General features: G+C 38.8%; 1 long non-coding RNA gene across 1 annotated transcript; it reads right to left on the bottom strand.

Annotated features, from left to right (window-relative positions):
* Nucleotides 1-5,684: 5,684 nt before the first annotated feature.
* On the bottom strand, nt 5,685-13,707 carry LOC138689968 (uncharacterized). The gene is made up of 3 exons (XR_011328732.1): nt 11,805-13,707; nt 6,140-6,208; nt 5,685-5,885 (listed from the first exon to the last, which is right to left on the bottom strand). It is a non-coding gene; the product is annotated as an uncharacterized lncRNA (long non-coding RNA).
* Between the last annotated feature and the right edge of the window lie 1,543 nt (nt 13,708-15,250).

Genomic DNA, 15,250 nt, shown 5'->3' with positions numbered 1-15,250 from the left:
CCGCACCACGTGGAAGAGCTCGGTACCACTGCATGCGGAGACCTGACGTGACTTTGTGAGTTTTGGTCATCAGAAGTGGGTCTGCACAGTGTCCTTCATGTTAGATTTCTGCAACTGCATCCTCACTTTTGTTGCTGGCATCTTTAGCTGCATGCAGCTCACTGGGAGCTCCCTACGTGACAAAGAAAACTGTGGCACCTGAGCCTGGGAAGGTGGGTCACCACTACCCTTCCTGTCAGTATGCAGGCTAGGAAATACATTAGCTGCTCAAGAACAGACGCCTATAGTTTCTACCTGCAAACATGGTATGACTCTTGGCAGTAATTCCATATATGAGGGTGAAAAAAAGGCTTCATGCAAAGCGTAGTAGGCAGCCAACACACAGAATCTTGGTAGTTTTTCATCTCTTTCCATCCAACAGCACCGGCAGCAGAATGGGTAGCTGTCACTGCATCGCAGATGCGTTACAACTACTAATTACTGACATGCTATCTCCCTGTGTCCTTCCACCTAGCCATCTGCTTTGACTGTATGCCTTCCAGAGTAGGCTCATCTTTTTGTACAGTCTAGAGTAACACACATTCAATGCCGCTTTCATCTCAGTAACTAAACTTCCAAGGAAACACAGCTAACTCAGCTGGTGTAAAAAACAGCAGGAGCTCCATACCAGTGATGACACAAAACAGTCTTGCACAAGGGACATTAACCACAACCCATTAAAACTGAGGAGAAATATATAAGTCAGTGCTCACCCCCCCAACCTTTTAGGCAAGGTGACTGACACACACTTTAGAAACTAGTGGCCAGCCTTGTAAGAAGGGCCACAAGACCTTAGCTCAGTTGCAAAAAAGGAACCTGCAACAGTTAGGAACTGTTGACCTTTGAAATTAAAGCAAAAAAGCCACCCATCAAATCACACTGCAAATGGTATCTCAGAAGAGCAATGGGAGGAACGGAGTTCAGAGAAGAAAGCATCTTTAGGACCCCCTCTTATCCTTCTGCTACTGTCATCACTGCGCCAAGCAGTGTCAGCTGCATCTAACCAAGGCCATATTCCTTTAACATCTCCCATCCAAGCAAACTGACTTAACGTGACGGCTGATGAAATCAGAACGAGGGGTGTTATAACAGAAAGTTACACACATCCACCTAACAAAATCTGGAAACTTAAGATACTGAAAGTACTCTTTCTTTCCTTCCCTCTACCGGGCCTCTTCTCCCATTTCAGGGTTTTCTTGTTCCAGAGTAAAGCCTCATAACTGGGCTGCAATTTTTCATTTCCACTCCCCACTCACAAATTCAGCTGTTTACAAAGTATGTGAGCTATTATTAAGATGGGGCTAAGACAAAAGTTCACCAGCACAAGCCATGAAAGGATTCAGGCTGCAGAGAACGCTTTTTTTGTAGAGTTGTTCTTCTTTCCGAGTCTTACCTTGCAAACAGGACCACAAAAAGCTACGCGGTGTGATGTTACAGGGAAGACTAAGGAGATATTCTTCCCTATAACACAGCACTTGCCGCAATGCTGGAAAGAAGGGACTACAAAACTGTGGAGGTTGCTCCTTCATTTCTCCAAAAGCCCAAGCTCTCCACCCTGCCTCTCTCCCAGCACAGATGTGACCTCTGGTCCATTAGTGACCTGTCACAGCTGGAAGGGTTTCTGCCTCTTCCTCCCCTGCTTCCTCTTGTCTCAGCTTCACATTCTTACAGAGACAAGCACTGCCGTCACTATGCAGCTGAACATGGCTGGGTATCGGGGATGCTGGAAAGCAACACCCCATTCTCTTGGAAGCTCATCACTGTATTCTTCTGGATCTCTTTGTCCTGGGTCTGAAAGCCTGTAGGGAAGAAGCAGCAAGTAATACTACGGACAGCTCTGACAGCTGCTGTATGCTCTCTCTAGGAAGGAGAAGATGGGCAGAACTAGCAGGAAGATTTTTTCCTTCATTAGAAATCTTCAGAAGCACTGTCACAAAAATATAAAGAATTTTTAAATGAAAAAGCTGAAGAAAAATATGGAGCAGTTGTAAATCCACCTCTGACAGAAATTCTTCCTAGTGTGCTTCACACGATTTTGGAGCCCAGTATTACTTACTCATCTCCCTTCCATAAAGTGGTATAGTAGATCCACAGCAGATCAGGGCAAACATGCAGGAGACCAAAGAACTCGCCTGAATCTCGGTACCAGGCATTTGCAAAGCAAGAGTGAACACAGCAGTACTGACACAGTAACCACTGATCTTGCCAACTGGCAGGGAGAAGTGGTTTATCACAACCACCAAAGCATGCCAATGTCCAAGATAAAGTGCATAAGCCAATAAACAGTGTACGGCTTAGCTTATTAGCTTATGCTTTGCTTACTAGCCTGTACACCAACAGCTATATTATGGTAAGGGGGGGAAGAAGCGCAGAGCAGCAGCCTCTCTCCCATGGATTCCACCCTTGAGGCTTCTGAGACAACTTTGTCATCGCATTGCATGTTCTCCCTTCTCAACAACATTACCATCTCAGCAGAGGAAGCCCTCCAAAGTAGCATGTCTGGAAAAATGTTGAAGTTATGACAGCATGGGATGAGATAGTCACAGAGAAGATGATGTGATGTCTAGTTCCAAGCTGACACCTAGATTTTTTAGATCACCTAGAGGTAAACGTACAGTGATAAACCAAGTTGTTCGGACAGGGAAAAAGCATGCTGGAAAAGCAACCAAGTTGATAAGGCAAAAAATAAGGAAACTGACCCAGAAAAATAAAAAAGACAGTGGTCAAAACACAGCTGTCTGCTTACATCATGCACAACTGGGAATGCAGGCCAGCCAAGTTACAGAGGTTTTCCAGATCTTATACTAAACAAAATTACAACCTCTCTCCCAGTTTGGCCTCAATACAAATATACTCCACCCCAAGATCTCACTATACTAAGCAAACCAGAGTTTTACAAGTATTCCATTTCTGTAGCCAGCACAAAAGCACAATTCCAGTAAGAGGAAATGCAGAAGTGCAAACAGAATTATTTATACCAGGTTTCTCTAACCATCACAGCACAGGTTCAGTATTGTCATTACAGACTTATTATTACTCTGTTTTCACTGTACTGTACAGATAATAATATCAAAATATTGTATTATGAATATCCAATTACTATTTAATTATTGATACCCAGTATTCATATTCAAAGGAACAAAAGAAAGACAACGGAAAGTAAAACTTAACATGTTACTAACACGTTCTTAAAGACAGCTCTTAAATTGGAGCTTTTAAATGAGGTACATAAAGAGATTGCAAGGAGACCAATCCCTCTCATCAAAGACAACTAAATGAGTGCAACAGCCAGGGACCTATTGATCGTCTCAGTATTGCAACTTGCTGACTCTCACTCACCAAGACATTACAGTGAAACTAGACATCTCTATTTTCATTAACTTCTTTTAATTTCTGTTTAACTTCTAATGCATTTTGGGCTGTGAAATACCAAAAGAAAATGCATAGTAGCAAAACCTGTTTTTCCCCCCTAAAAAAAGGAAAACACGCTTTTAGAGTAATTCACACAAACATCAAAGAACGGTCATCTATAATAGACACCGAGTAAGAAATACTCTTAAGCTACTATGTGTGTGCCTGGGACAAGGACAAGAACAAGCTGAGCCAGTGGTTAAGAGAAGAAACAACAGCAGGTCTTTTCCTATGACAAGCAGACAGGAGCATCTGGAAGAAAGGGAAAAAAAGGCATTCTGGACTATGAAGGCAGGAGGAGCAAATCTGTGAACTTTAGGCAGCAGAACAGAAGAACATTGCTGAACATCTGCAAAGAAAATAAAAGAGAACTGAAATACAGATAGGGGCCTGGAACTAGCTTAGCAAGATAGGATATACGAAACTAGGAAGTCATTTAGAAGGTTCTCAGCTGTTCTACTTTTATAATGAACGTTAAATATTAAGGAAAATGACAGAAATGCACTTACGGAAGCATTAGCATATGCATTAGCATACTCCTAAGTACTGAATCACAAGAGATAAAATGGCCACAAGTCTGCAGAGGCAGCCATTTTACCTGCTTACAGAGGTATCAGTGCTACCAGAGGCATGGTTTGACATACAGATTTGCAAAACAACCAACCACAAACTGCAGCTATTGGAGGAAAGGCACAGCTGTAGACAGAGTACCAGGTACCAATCACACTCCTAGTTTTCACCAACACACAAATAACAAGCATACAGAAAACAGGAATGAAAATATCCATACCACCACGTGGGATCTTCTTCAGTAGCAGCCCTCACTCTTCAACAGGTTTCAGAAAACAAATTCCTGTACTGTTTGTTATAGTATTAGAGAATGGATTATTATCCTAGAAGGCATGCCTCAGTGGGAGGAATTCCATTTCAAATCTGAGCCATCAAAACTGTTCACAGCTTTAGAGGTGATGTCTCAGCTCGACCTTGCACAATAGCATCTCTCCCTCTTTGACTGGAATACCTCTCCAGAAACATCTGAACATTGAATTGTTTGTCTTTCTCATTGCTACAACACATTGGTGGTTCAGTCATCGTGTAGATGACAGTTATGTAAGTGCTTATAAAACTAAAACAATTGCCTCACTCTTGCTAAACTCTTGGCCTAAAGAGCACCTTGACACCAATTCCTTCATTCATCTTCTAATCTAAGGGCACTTTCTGCACAAAGTATATTATACTAATTTTACCCAAACTGTGCTAGCTTTCAGCCTTGTGTCATGCAATCTAACTTAAAAATATGTTCAAGATTTGAAGTCCAAGGGGATACTACTCTTTTATTTCCTTATGCTCCCTCTTGCAATTACCAATTAGGTAAAGATTTTATATTTGACTCCTGTTTTCCAATTTCACCAATTATTTGTTTTAAAAATCAATTTGGTCAAGCTTTATAATGTATCATCACAGCTCCCTGAAAGATTTAGCCAAGATCCCAAGGACAGAAGGAGAAGATTACAGAGAAACTGAGCATTTACCTTGTCAAGAATAAGAGGTGTTTACCGATAACGTACCAACTCAGTAACTTGCTTTCTTTTTTTGCTTCACTTTTGTAATACAAATTTCAAGTAGGCACATTACAGAAATACCATCAGTATATGTCTAACACTTTACAGTGCTTCGCTAACAACAAACCAAAAGAGGTATGTGCAAGATCTATAACCTATGGTCTTAAAGATTAGCTCTCTTCAGAAACAATATACAGTAAGAATTTACATGACCATGTCTGTAACAAGCCCTGCCACTGTGGCCTCAAAATCCAAAGGCACATTATCTAATAGTTAAAGAATCTCCGATAGGTTAACAAAGTTGCAGTTCTGTTTCTCTTTAGCAGTCACGAAAGCTATCAGTATAGTATGATTTTCCTTTCAAAACTCAAGAAACTTGTATTCTGAGTGACTTAGGTGAACTCGTAACATGACTGATAAAACCAAAGGCCTGATACTGGGGTTTCCAAGGCATTCAGGAAGATTATTCATATAAATACACAACATTCTAGAACTATTAGGAATGAAATTACTGGAGGGGAAAAAAAAGGCTAATATGATGAAGAATATCCAACAGGTTTTACCTTCTGGCTTAACTGTATCAAAGCTGCAAGATCAACATATTTCTGAAGCTAACCAGCACCTCAAGAAAATGGAGTTGGTGCAGAATATACCAAAAAGAACCTCACACTCTTTTGAATCAGAATTCAACTCTTTTATTCAGTTCTCCATGTTAGTAGGACAGTGTTCATTACGACTGTTAACCCCAAATGTGGACATCACCCCATTCCACAATGCTGCTGGTCCATCCTTTCTTCCTTTCATTGTGAAGGGGGCATATCAAGAGATAAGTGTCCCCATAAGACAGAAGACCTCCTGCTGGTGTAGAAAAACCTAGAGAAACAAACCATTGAAGAAGTTAGTCTTTTTAGCCAGAATATTAATATCAGAAATTCAAGCAGACATCATAAAAAAAGATCTCTGTAACTGGCATCTATCTGGCTTCCTTGATAGCTGCATTACAGATGCACCAAGGACTGAGCCATGGGTACCAAACTCCTCTTCTGACCTTGGAAAAGGCCTTTCCAGGTCAAGGAGTGCGGTTCAGCGAAGGCTGTGTTCTAAAGGTAAAATCTAGTTCCTGTTACCTTTCCTGTGGGTAGAAGAGTTCAATCTCTGCAACTGTTGATCCAGCATCTTTCACAAGCATTACATTCCTGTGGAAATATTTCATGTGGAGGAAAAATTGTGTAAAAGTTTAGCAAAGTCAAACTGCAGCCTCTTTCTGCCTAGTTCTCTCACTGACAAAGCTTCAGTATTTGCTATGCGGTAAACAAACATTTCCATTTGGGCATGGACAAGCATTCTTACATCACATTACATTTTGTGCTACTCCTCCCATACACAGTTGTAAAGATGGGTGGGGAGAGTAACCATAACATTTGTGTTGTTTCTTTTGGCCTTGTGTTTGTTAGATGGATGGGAAAATATACACACAAGCATACCAAGCTTCCTCCTGAAACTAACAAAATACTATACAAGTTTCAGGCTTAATACACAATACCACTGAACACACAGAATCCAGAGAATAATAAATACTAGCAGACAGTGCTTTGCACAGTAGTAGTGAGGAAGAGAAACTGTACACACACGCTTGGGCAAATCACACTTCTTGTAAACACCAGTTATGAAATATTTAGTTCTACAAACAGTCAATGTGACATTCCCATTCCTCATCATGGTATAAACAGTCATCTTGACTCCTGGCCTCCCACTACATTGATAAGACTCAAGAACATGGTTTAGTGGGCATGGATGATGGTTGGACTCGATGATCTTGAAGGTCTTTTCCAACCTAAATGGTTCTATGATTCTAAAACAGAGTTGAAAGGATACCTGTGTATACAGCTATTGCTTAGTCTTCTCTCTCTGCTTCACTGCACCTTCCTGTTTACTCCATGTAACACTGTGTACAGTTGTCACCTCTCCAGCTCCTTTCTCCCCAAAATATATTACGACACAAATAAACTAAGCATCAAGGAAGATCAGTAGTATCACTGCTTCCACCATAAACAGGAAATCTGCACAGAAAAAATGCCTGACTGGCCAAAGAGGTAGCAACAAGTGGGTTACTGGCTAGTATAATATGGATTTTGCCTCCCTCTCTAACAACAAATGCTATTTTGTACAAGAGGGATCATCCCAATAAATTCTGTAAATTAATATATATATCTAAAAATTTATTAATGTGATAAATCATTTTTTCTGATTACAATACTTTATTGAAAAAAAAATCCAATTACCTCTAATAAAACTCCATTTCTTTTCCATTCCTGTATTAAAATACCTCAATTATATTGCAATTTTTCTAAGGCAAAAATTCAGTCCTGATTTGGAAAACTGTATATACTATATTACATTAAACCACAGATTAACATAATACAGTACCTATACTTGGGAAAAAGCAAAGCATTAGATAAGGGAAATTTAAAATTTCACTGTTGATCAAAAGCAACTGCACTTTCTAGTGACAGCTACACAGGATACTATTTGACAAAGACTTCTGCTACTACTGCATATACTGCAATAAAAACATACAGACCAGCAAAATCTATGTTAGACTTTAACACTCTGTCCTCATGCGGTCAAGGCCCAGATTAGCACCGCTGACCGTTCTCATTAGAGAGCATTCCATGCCTATTCCCGTTTGACTGACCTCAGCCCTACACACTAGAGACATTTCAGCAGCCAATACTTTTTTAATAAGATACGTGTACAGAAGCACATCAAAGAGTGCTGAAAGCAAACAGAAATGGCAACAGAAGATGTAATTCAATGTACACAACACTTTCAAAGTCCTTTCTTAGATGTTTCTTTGTCTCCTCTTATTAGAAGATAGACCAAAAAGACTTCCACCAGGCAACACCAATGAGTACACAACTGACACCAGATTTTGGATATACCTAGCCATGTAGTTCCTATGCATTTTGACCGCTTCCTCTTAACTGTTCTGCTTCCTATAGAAATGGACAACAGAATGACATATTAACTCCCCAAACGCATTTCCTTCCTTCCAAACAAACAAAAAAAAAGACCTATTACACTAAGACAGAGTACTATGTGCAGTTACATATAGCAAATTGCCTCCAAATAAAAAAGTAGACTTAGCAGACACACAGAAATTCACATAAATCTTTTATAAGCCCTTCCCCCACACACACTTGGCAGAGCTTAACACGCTGACATATTACTATGCAGACTCTGTATATTCTAGTAACACTTCTACTCTTTCTAAATGGAACAAAAGGGGGATGCAGAAATACCTTGAAAATGCCTTGCCTGAGTACAATACAATGTAAACGTTAACTTTTCCATCAGCCTAATCCATAATCTGCTTTCAGTCAGCGTGAGGAACCTATCCATTCCTCCTTTCACATACATACCACCCCTTGCCTGCCTGTGGAAGTCTATGGTAAGAATGGAAAATATTCTGCCTTCTCCAAATCTCTACCACATTGAAGTTACAGAGGACAGGATGCTTTGCTATGTCACATCTAGTAGGAAAAAAAAATAACCTTTTGTATTGACAGCCACTTATGAAAACATGGAGGATCTAGGAGAGTACTCTAAATTCCTGCTTGTTTTACACCCAAAAAATCTTTCCTGAACAGCTGAGACTAAGTCACCTAGAAAGGTCCCCTTGCTCATTCAAAAGGCTTACAGACATTTCTATGCCTCTATCCCTTACTATGCTGAGAAGTCAAAGGTTACAGCTGTATCTGGGCAAATAAGCCCACGTTCAGGGCCAGATGACCACCATTCCTCCCAAGTATTACTGTCATCTAAACTCAGTGCAGTAACTTTTTTAATCCACATGACTATCCATTCTAGTAGGCAAGTGCTACAGCTAGTTTCCGTATCAACAGCTCTATATTGACTTTCAGCTCTCCTCCCTGATATGCAGTCCCCAAAGACTAGCATGTATTATGTATAGAAAGTCTGGTGAGATTCCTCCTTGCAACAAAACTCTGGGAATGCTCAAGATAAGCAAAAGCTGTTTTACTGCCTCATCTCCCTCTCTGCTGAGAGACTGACATATGCTTCAGACTCCTTTGCCTCTACTACCAGAATTCACTTTCCCTCTTTCACATCTCCAGTCTGACTGGATTTTAAAAAAACTCTCCAGGAGCTTCATCTCGTATGTAGACTTTGCTCATCGTTGTATTTAACAAAACTCTCTTCAAATCTCCATCCAAAATATTTTTCACTTTGCACATTTGATCTCCTTTCACTTTGCAGTAACTCAGTTCTGGGATTTCCAGCCTGTGGTCCACGTAATACTTTTAAAGGCTGTACGAAAAGTGAGAAGCTACTGAGAAAAGCGCACCAGGTGTCCATAGTCCTAAGTGGCACCTAATGCGCACCGGAGACTATTTAGTGGCCTGAATGTCAAAAACTCAGATCCAGCTTTATTCCCATAATATAAGCATTGTTCCTGATTTTAGTGTGACTACCCCAGATAACTACAGGAAACAGAATTTAAAATTTATCAACTAATACTTAGCTGTAAGTGAACTAGAAAGACTTATGAAAGTACAAAAACTACTGCTGTGTTCTGCATATTTGTACATATTCTGACCACAGGTTTTCTTCCCCAATCCACTTGGACACGTTTCTCTGCATTTTCAATTGATCCAGTTTCAAACTTCCCATATGCCAGACCATTCACCAGTGCTTCCATATCCAGCTGTTCTTTCCTTTTTACTTTCTTTTCAGAAAGAAAAGTCATCCTACTAGAGGTCAGCATTTTAATCTCTGGTAGGAGACTTACTTAAAATGGAGATATTGTTATGATGGAACATACTAATCACCTGTGCAACTGTAATTCTTTAATAATGTCTAAATCAGTGCTCTCCAAAGCAGAGTGCACGTTTCCCAGGGGGTTATGCAAGACAATCAGTAGGACTTCAGGAAGAAAATTTTTTTTTGCACCATTAATAAATACAATGAAATAAATGTTTAAAATAACGTTCATTTCATCTTTATCTCATCTTTTTTTAATTTCTGGTTTTGTGTATGTTTTATAATGTACATAGTAGTACATGTATATAACTTATAAATAAACATACATTGGGGTGCATGCTCAAAATGTTTTTTACTGATAGAGATGTGCAATCAAAAAATTTTAGAGACCACGGGTCTAGATAACTGAAGAGGTGGTTGAAAGTACAAGCTGTTAGCCATTAAGTCAGAAACATTATATACTTTGTGTTTCCAATTTTGAAAAAGAATTGTAGCTGTTGGTTCTTTGAACATTTTTTCTACCTTGAGATACATGAAATCTCCATAAAGAACACTGTCCTTTACTATCATGGTGTTTCTACGGGATCTATCATTTCATCTATATGGCGCTCTATGAATACCACTACAATGTAATTAGTGTCTACATAAAATTCACAGAAGAGAATAACAGATCTGGGTTTCAGCTTTTCCTGGTTTAGAGTTTTTACTTAAATTTCCAGGTTTGGGACTGATAGCATTTGGGTGCCTGAGAACATTTTGTACTTTTACTTTGTTCCTCTGTCAATATCTTATCTCCCCCTTACGTAAAAATCCTTTAACATTATGTAGAAACATATTTTTCTTAAGTGTTATGTAAAGATATTTGAGCATCTCAATTAGTAAGTTGTCCTTAAATTCTTTTCATTATATTGTAATGGGCTAATGACTGGTATGAACCTAAGAAGCAATTTATCTTCTGTACTTACCAGTTTGGATTTACTCATATGACTACTTAAACGAATCAAAAAAAGGCCAGGATTCAGAAACAGAGAGGAAAGTCTCAAAGAGGCTTTTTATAGATAGGAAACTTCACACCAGATTTTTTAAAAATTCATCTAGATTCATTTGACTAAGTGTGCACCATTGTGCCCTGCCAGACAAAATTAGATGATTTAAGGATACGATTTAGACTTAATGGCAAACCTATTTATTTGTTATAGGTGAATCCCTGCTGTTGTCCCTAAATCTCAAGTAACCACCATGTACCATGTGAAAATTCTGAGTTCTGAAAGTGTCATTACAGCATGAAGCTGGTTGCTTGTTACATGTATTTGTAAACTATGCTCCTTGCACAAAAAGAATGCACGCTGACAATACTAGGATAGAAGTTCTTCACACTGAAAGTGGTACCAGGCTTTAGATTCAAAGGAACCAACATTTGATGTGAAATGTTAAATTTATGATTATCACCAAGTAGCACTATAATAAAATACTGAAGAACATTTCAAGAAGAGACCTATATGTACAAGAAGTACATAAGAGAATGACCCCAAAAGTAGGATTAAACAGCAAATGGGCAAAAAAGGAAGTAGCAAAAAAAGCAGATGGGCTCTCAGCCTATGAGGCTGACCACTGGCTGACAGTAAGGATGCTTTTTACCTTCATAAAATAAAATTCCATAGGTAAAGACTGCAGAATCTTCCTCATTTATTCCTTGGTTTTTAAACCAGGTTAAAACAAACATGTCACCAATGGCATAACTGACTGATCTTCTGTGGGGCAGAGAAATGGATGGACTAGATAAATTCCTTCCAGTCTTGTTTTCCAGTACTCTTAAGATATGGCAATTTTGGTGAAGGTTAATTTTTAAGGCATATACTGTGCCTTATAGAGGCAGTGGGGAAACTGGAATGTTGAATCAAAGATCAGAATTAGGACATCAGGAAAGCAAACACCAAATCAGATAGATCAATGTGTCTACTGTACTACAGCTAGTCTTTTGATGGTTAGAATTCTGTAAATTAGACTCACCATTCAAAGAGACAGTTCAGGGACTCTGCCTCTCTCCTCCGTCCCCCTTACTTCAGTTAATATTTTGCAATCCATTTCTCCCCGTACTGGAGGTTTGTCAGGTCACAGTCACATGAGTTTCTTCTGCTGCTGCTGCCACCTACCAGTTTTATTACTCTGTTGCAGCAGAAGGGCATACAGAAGAAGTTCTTGTTCAGCACGCACATAATCATCATCCTTTGTCTAAGATGTCATGGCTTATTCAAGTTCTACAACGTTTCCCCATACGCTAGGCAAAGCACTGGGCACAACCAAGATCAATACAAGGATTTGAAAGCCATTCCGTAAAGAGGAAGGAGCATGATCTGTAAAAAAACCACCTTTCCAGCAACATTAAATATTAAGACATTGACTTCTGCAGAATGCAGTAAATTTTGATCAACTCTCCTCACCAAAGATAATTTGCAGACACTGCAAAGAACTAGCATTGTCTTTCTTTCAAGAAAATCTTCATGTAATATATATAAAATCAGGTCAGAGATGCAAAACTGTGAGCCAACATGAATTTGTTCAACAAATTTGAGGAAATGAAATTCTTTTTTTTTTAGACACTATTACAAACCCACAAATCTTTCACCCAAAAAGACACCCAACCACATGCCTGAAAGCGTTACACCCGTGTCCTATAGCAGCTGATGCACAAAAATATACACAAATAAAGGAATAGGCCTGCCCAGTGCTGAGACGCAAGAAGTGGGTGTGTCTGAAAGGAAAAAGCATTGGAAACATAAGTATAACAGGTCTGTAAAATTATCTTGCAAGTAAAATTAAAGACACAAATTATACACTCAATTATACCAGTCAAATTGGATATCACTCCACTGACTTTCACAGAGCGATTCCAGGTTTATCTCAGTGTAATTGAGAGCAAAATTTGGCTCTAAAATTATCCCCTCCCACCTTAATTTGAAGCTGCAATTTATGGTATTGCTGATAAATTTGCTGTGTTTCAGGAAAATATAAATTGAGAATATGAACAGTAGACTATTTTATGCTGACATAGAAGAGTTATTAATGTACACAGAAAAAAGTCTGAAACAAGTGCTAATTCTTTACAGGTGTCACAGGAAATAAAATACTGCATCAGGAAACTTGGAAGCCTGTCTGTAGGCTCCTATTCTTCCACTTTGAATGGTATTCCACTTGTCTGATATTTACCTCTGACTAAAATACAGATTCTCCTCCTTAGACAAAGTAAAAAAATATTAAGTTCCCAGCACTTTTAAGTGGTTTGAGATTAAGGGAGGGAGTTACCAGAGAAGGATAAAGTGTACAAGTACTTAGATATAGCAACAAGGGCAACATAAAACATGTCACCCCATCCTCCACAGACAGAAATAATCAGCCCCACAGTCTTTTTGTTTAGCACACATATTTTCCCATCTGTCCTCTTTACAGGATCCTGCTCAGTTGAATCTTAATAGATTTAATTTAATATTCTTAGTAGTAGTTTTTCATACCTATCAACTCCTAATTGATGCAGTTATATTTTATGTTCACTTGGCAACTGGAAAGCATCATATCTTTCAAAAACCTAAGCTAAAATAGTACACTCGAAGGCAAACTACCTTGAAGTGATAAGGAAGAGGTATTAAGGAATTAATGTATTACAAAACTATCCCTCATATACTTACATGAGGGGACTCATTTTTGTCTCACCTGAGTAAAGCAAAGGACAATGACAGTTTTCTTAAAAGGTCAACATGTATAAGGAGGGGAAATAAAGAAGAAAGTAGGATTTTCTCTAAATACCACTGTTAAAGAAATCATTCAAGAAGTCTCACCAAAATGAACTGATGGGAAGAAAGGAAGGCAAACAAGTTAGCAAACTTATGAAGGTTACAGTATAAGCAGAAAAGAGTCAATTTACCTGACAACAGGTCGGTTTTGGATGTCACCAAACTGCTGCGTTTACCATTTTACCCGCTTGCATTACTGGGGGGAAAAGTTTAGGAAGGAACATTCTCAAGGACTTTTCATAAGTTCTCACTCTCGCCATCGGAAAGGGGAGAAGGGAAGGTTTTCTCTGGATTGTTTGACTTTTTTGGCTCCTGAAAAGTTTTGCAAAGAACAGTAACAAAGTGTGAACTGTTAGAACACATTTCTGTAAAAAAAGGGAGAATAAGTCACACAAAATAGAGCAACAACAAATCCCACCCAAAATCCACGCATCGCATTTGTGTCATTGGTTTAAACAAATAAACAAAACAAAAAACTTTGCAACTCAAATTGGAAATATGAGAGGCTTGGAGGCTTCCAACAGCAGGCCAAGATCCACCATCAGAATGCTCCAAAAGTCACCCTCAAAGGTTAAGAAAGATTTAAAGAAATAAAACAAAGGAAAAGGCAGCAAACATCTGGTTATAAATCCTGCAGTGTTCAGTTTAAAACAATTCCTAGAACAGTGAAAAAATTAAAAATGAAAAAAGACAGTAACAACAGAAGTTACCTGTCCGAGCACCTACTATTCCATAGAGAGAACAGGAGTGGGTCGTGTGTCTCACACCAGCCATAAAGCCCATAAACCTTCTCAAAAAGAGTCAGCCATGAGAAAGATACTGTACACGCGATTTGTTTTCAAAGTCTCTCTAAGCCCTTAAGGTCCCTTATGTATTTAACTGACAGATTTTTGCAACAAGGGGGAGAAAAGATTTAGCAAACGTCACTCATTTCATTTGTTGGTTTTTGAAGTCCAGTAGAATATCTGAAGGAGTATCTCCTTTGTGTCTGACATACACAGATGTTCCAGGGGTTATTTCCTGAGTAAGTATCACACATGAAAGATAGCACACGAAGTGGGAGAAAATGCTCCAAGAGTGACCATCAGCTCAGAACAAAAATGTTAACAGTCCACATATGCACCAAGCATTGACATTGTGTTACAGATGAGGTGTTGTAACATTTCAAGAAAAGATTTTATAAAACACATTAAAGCATTAAATACAAGGCTTGAGATACAATCCGTACATTGACATAGCAAGACATCAACATCATAAACATGGCAAGTTGAACAGAAAAAAAATCTGCTGTGTTACAAAGAACAAAATTTCATCAGGTGTAGTTTAGGAGACTTATTCTTGCAAACAAGAGTTTCTAACTGGCTCTTTCAAACATTAAAATATACAAAAATAGCTTTATCACCATCAGCTGTATTAGTACTATTGTAATCCAGCACTACATTGACCATTTTTTCAGCACATGCTTCCAAACCCACATACGGAGGTAGTGGTAGTGCAACTGTATGAAAGTTTAGCATGTGTTTTTCACCATACAGAACTGAAGGAAATACAGTGTATAAAGCTGATGTCTGTAAAGTTCACCTTCAATGAGAAACACTGCCCGGTTGCCACAGGTTAGATTTGTTGGCTTTTTTTTCCTTTAAGTAAAAACAAGACACTCCCCTCGCA

This window comes from Haliaeetus albicilla, chromosome 19 (assembly GCF_947461875.1).
Source record: "Haliaeetus albicilla chromosome 19, bHalAlb1.1, whole genome shotgun sequence".
Lineage (NCBI taxonomy): Eukaryota > Metazoa > Chordata > Aves > Accipitriformes > Accipitridae > Haliaeetus > Haliaeetus albicilla.
The sequence above is the reverse complement of the archived record's forward strand: the minus strand, read 5'-3'. Positions and strand labels throughout refer to the sequence as shown.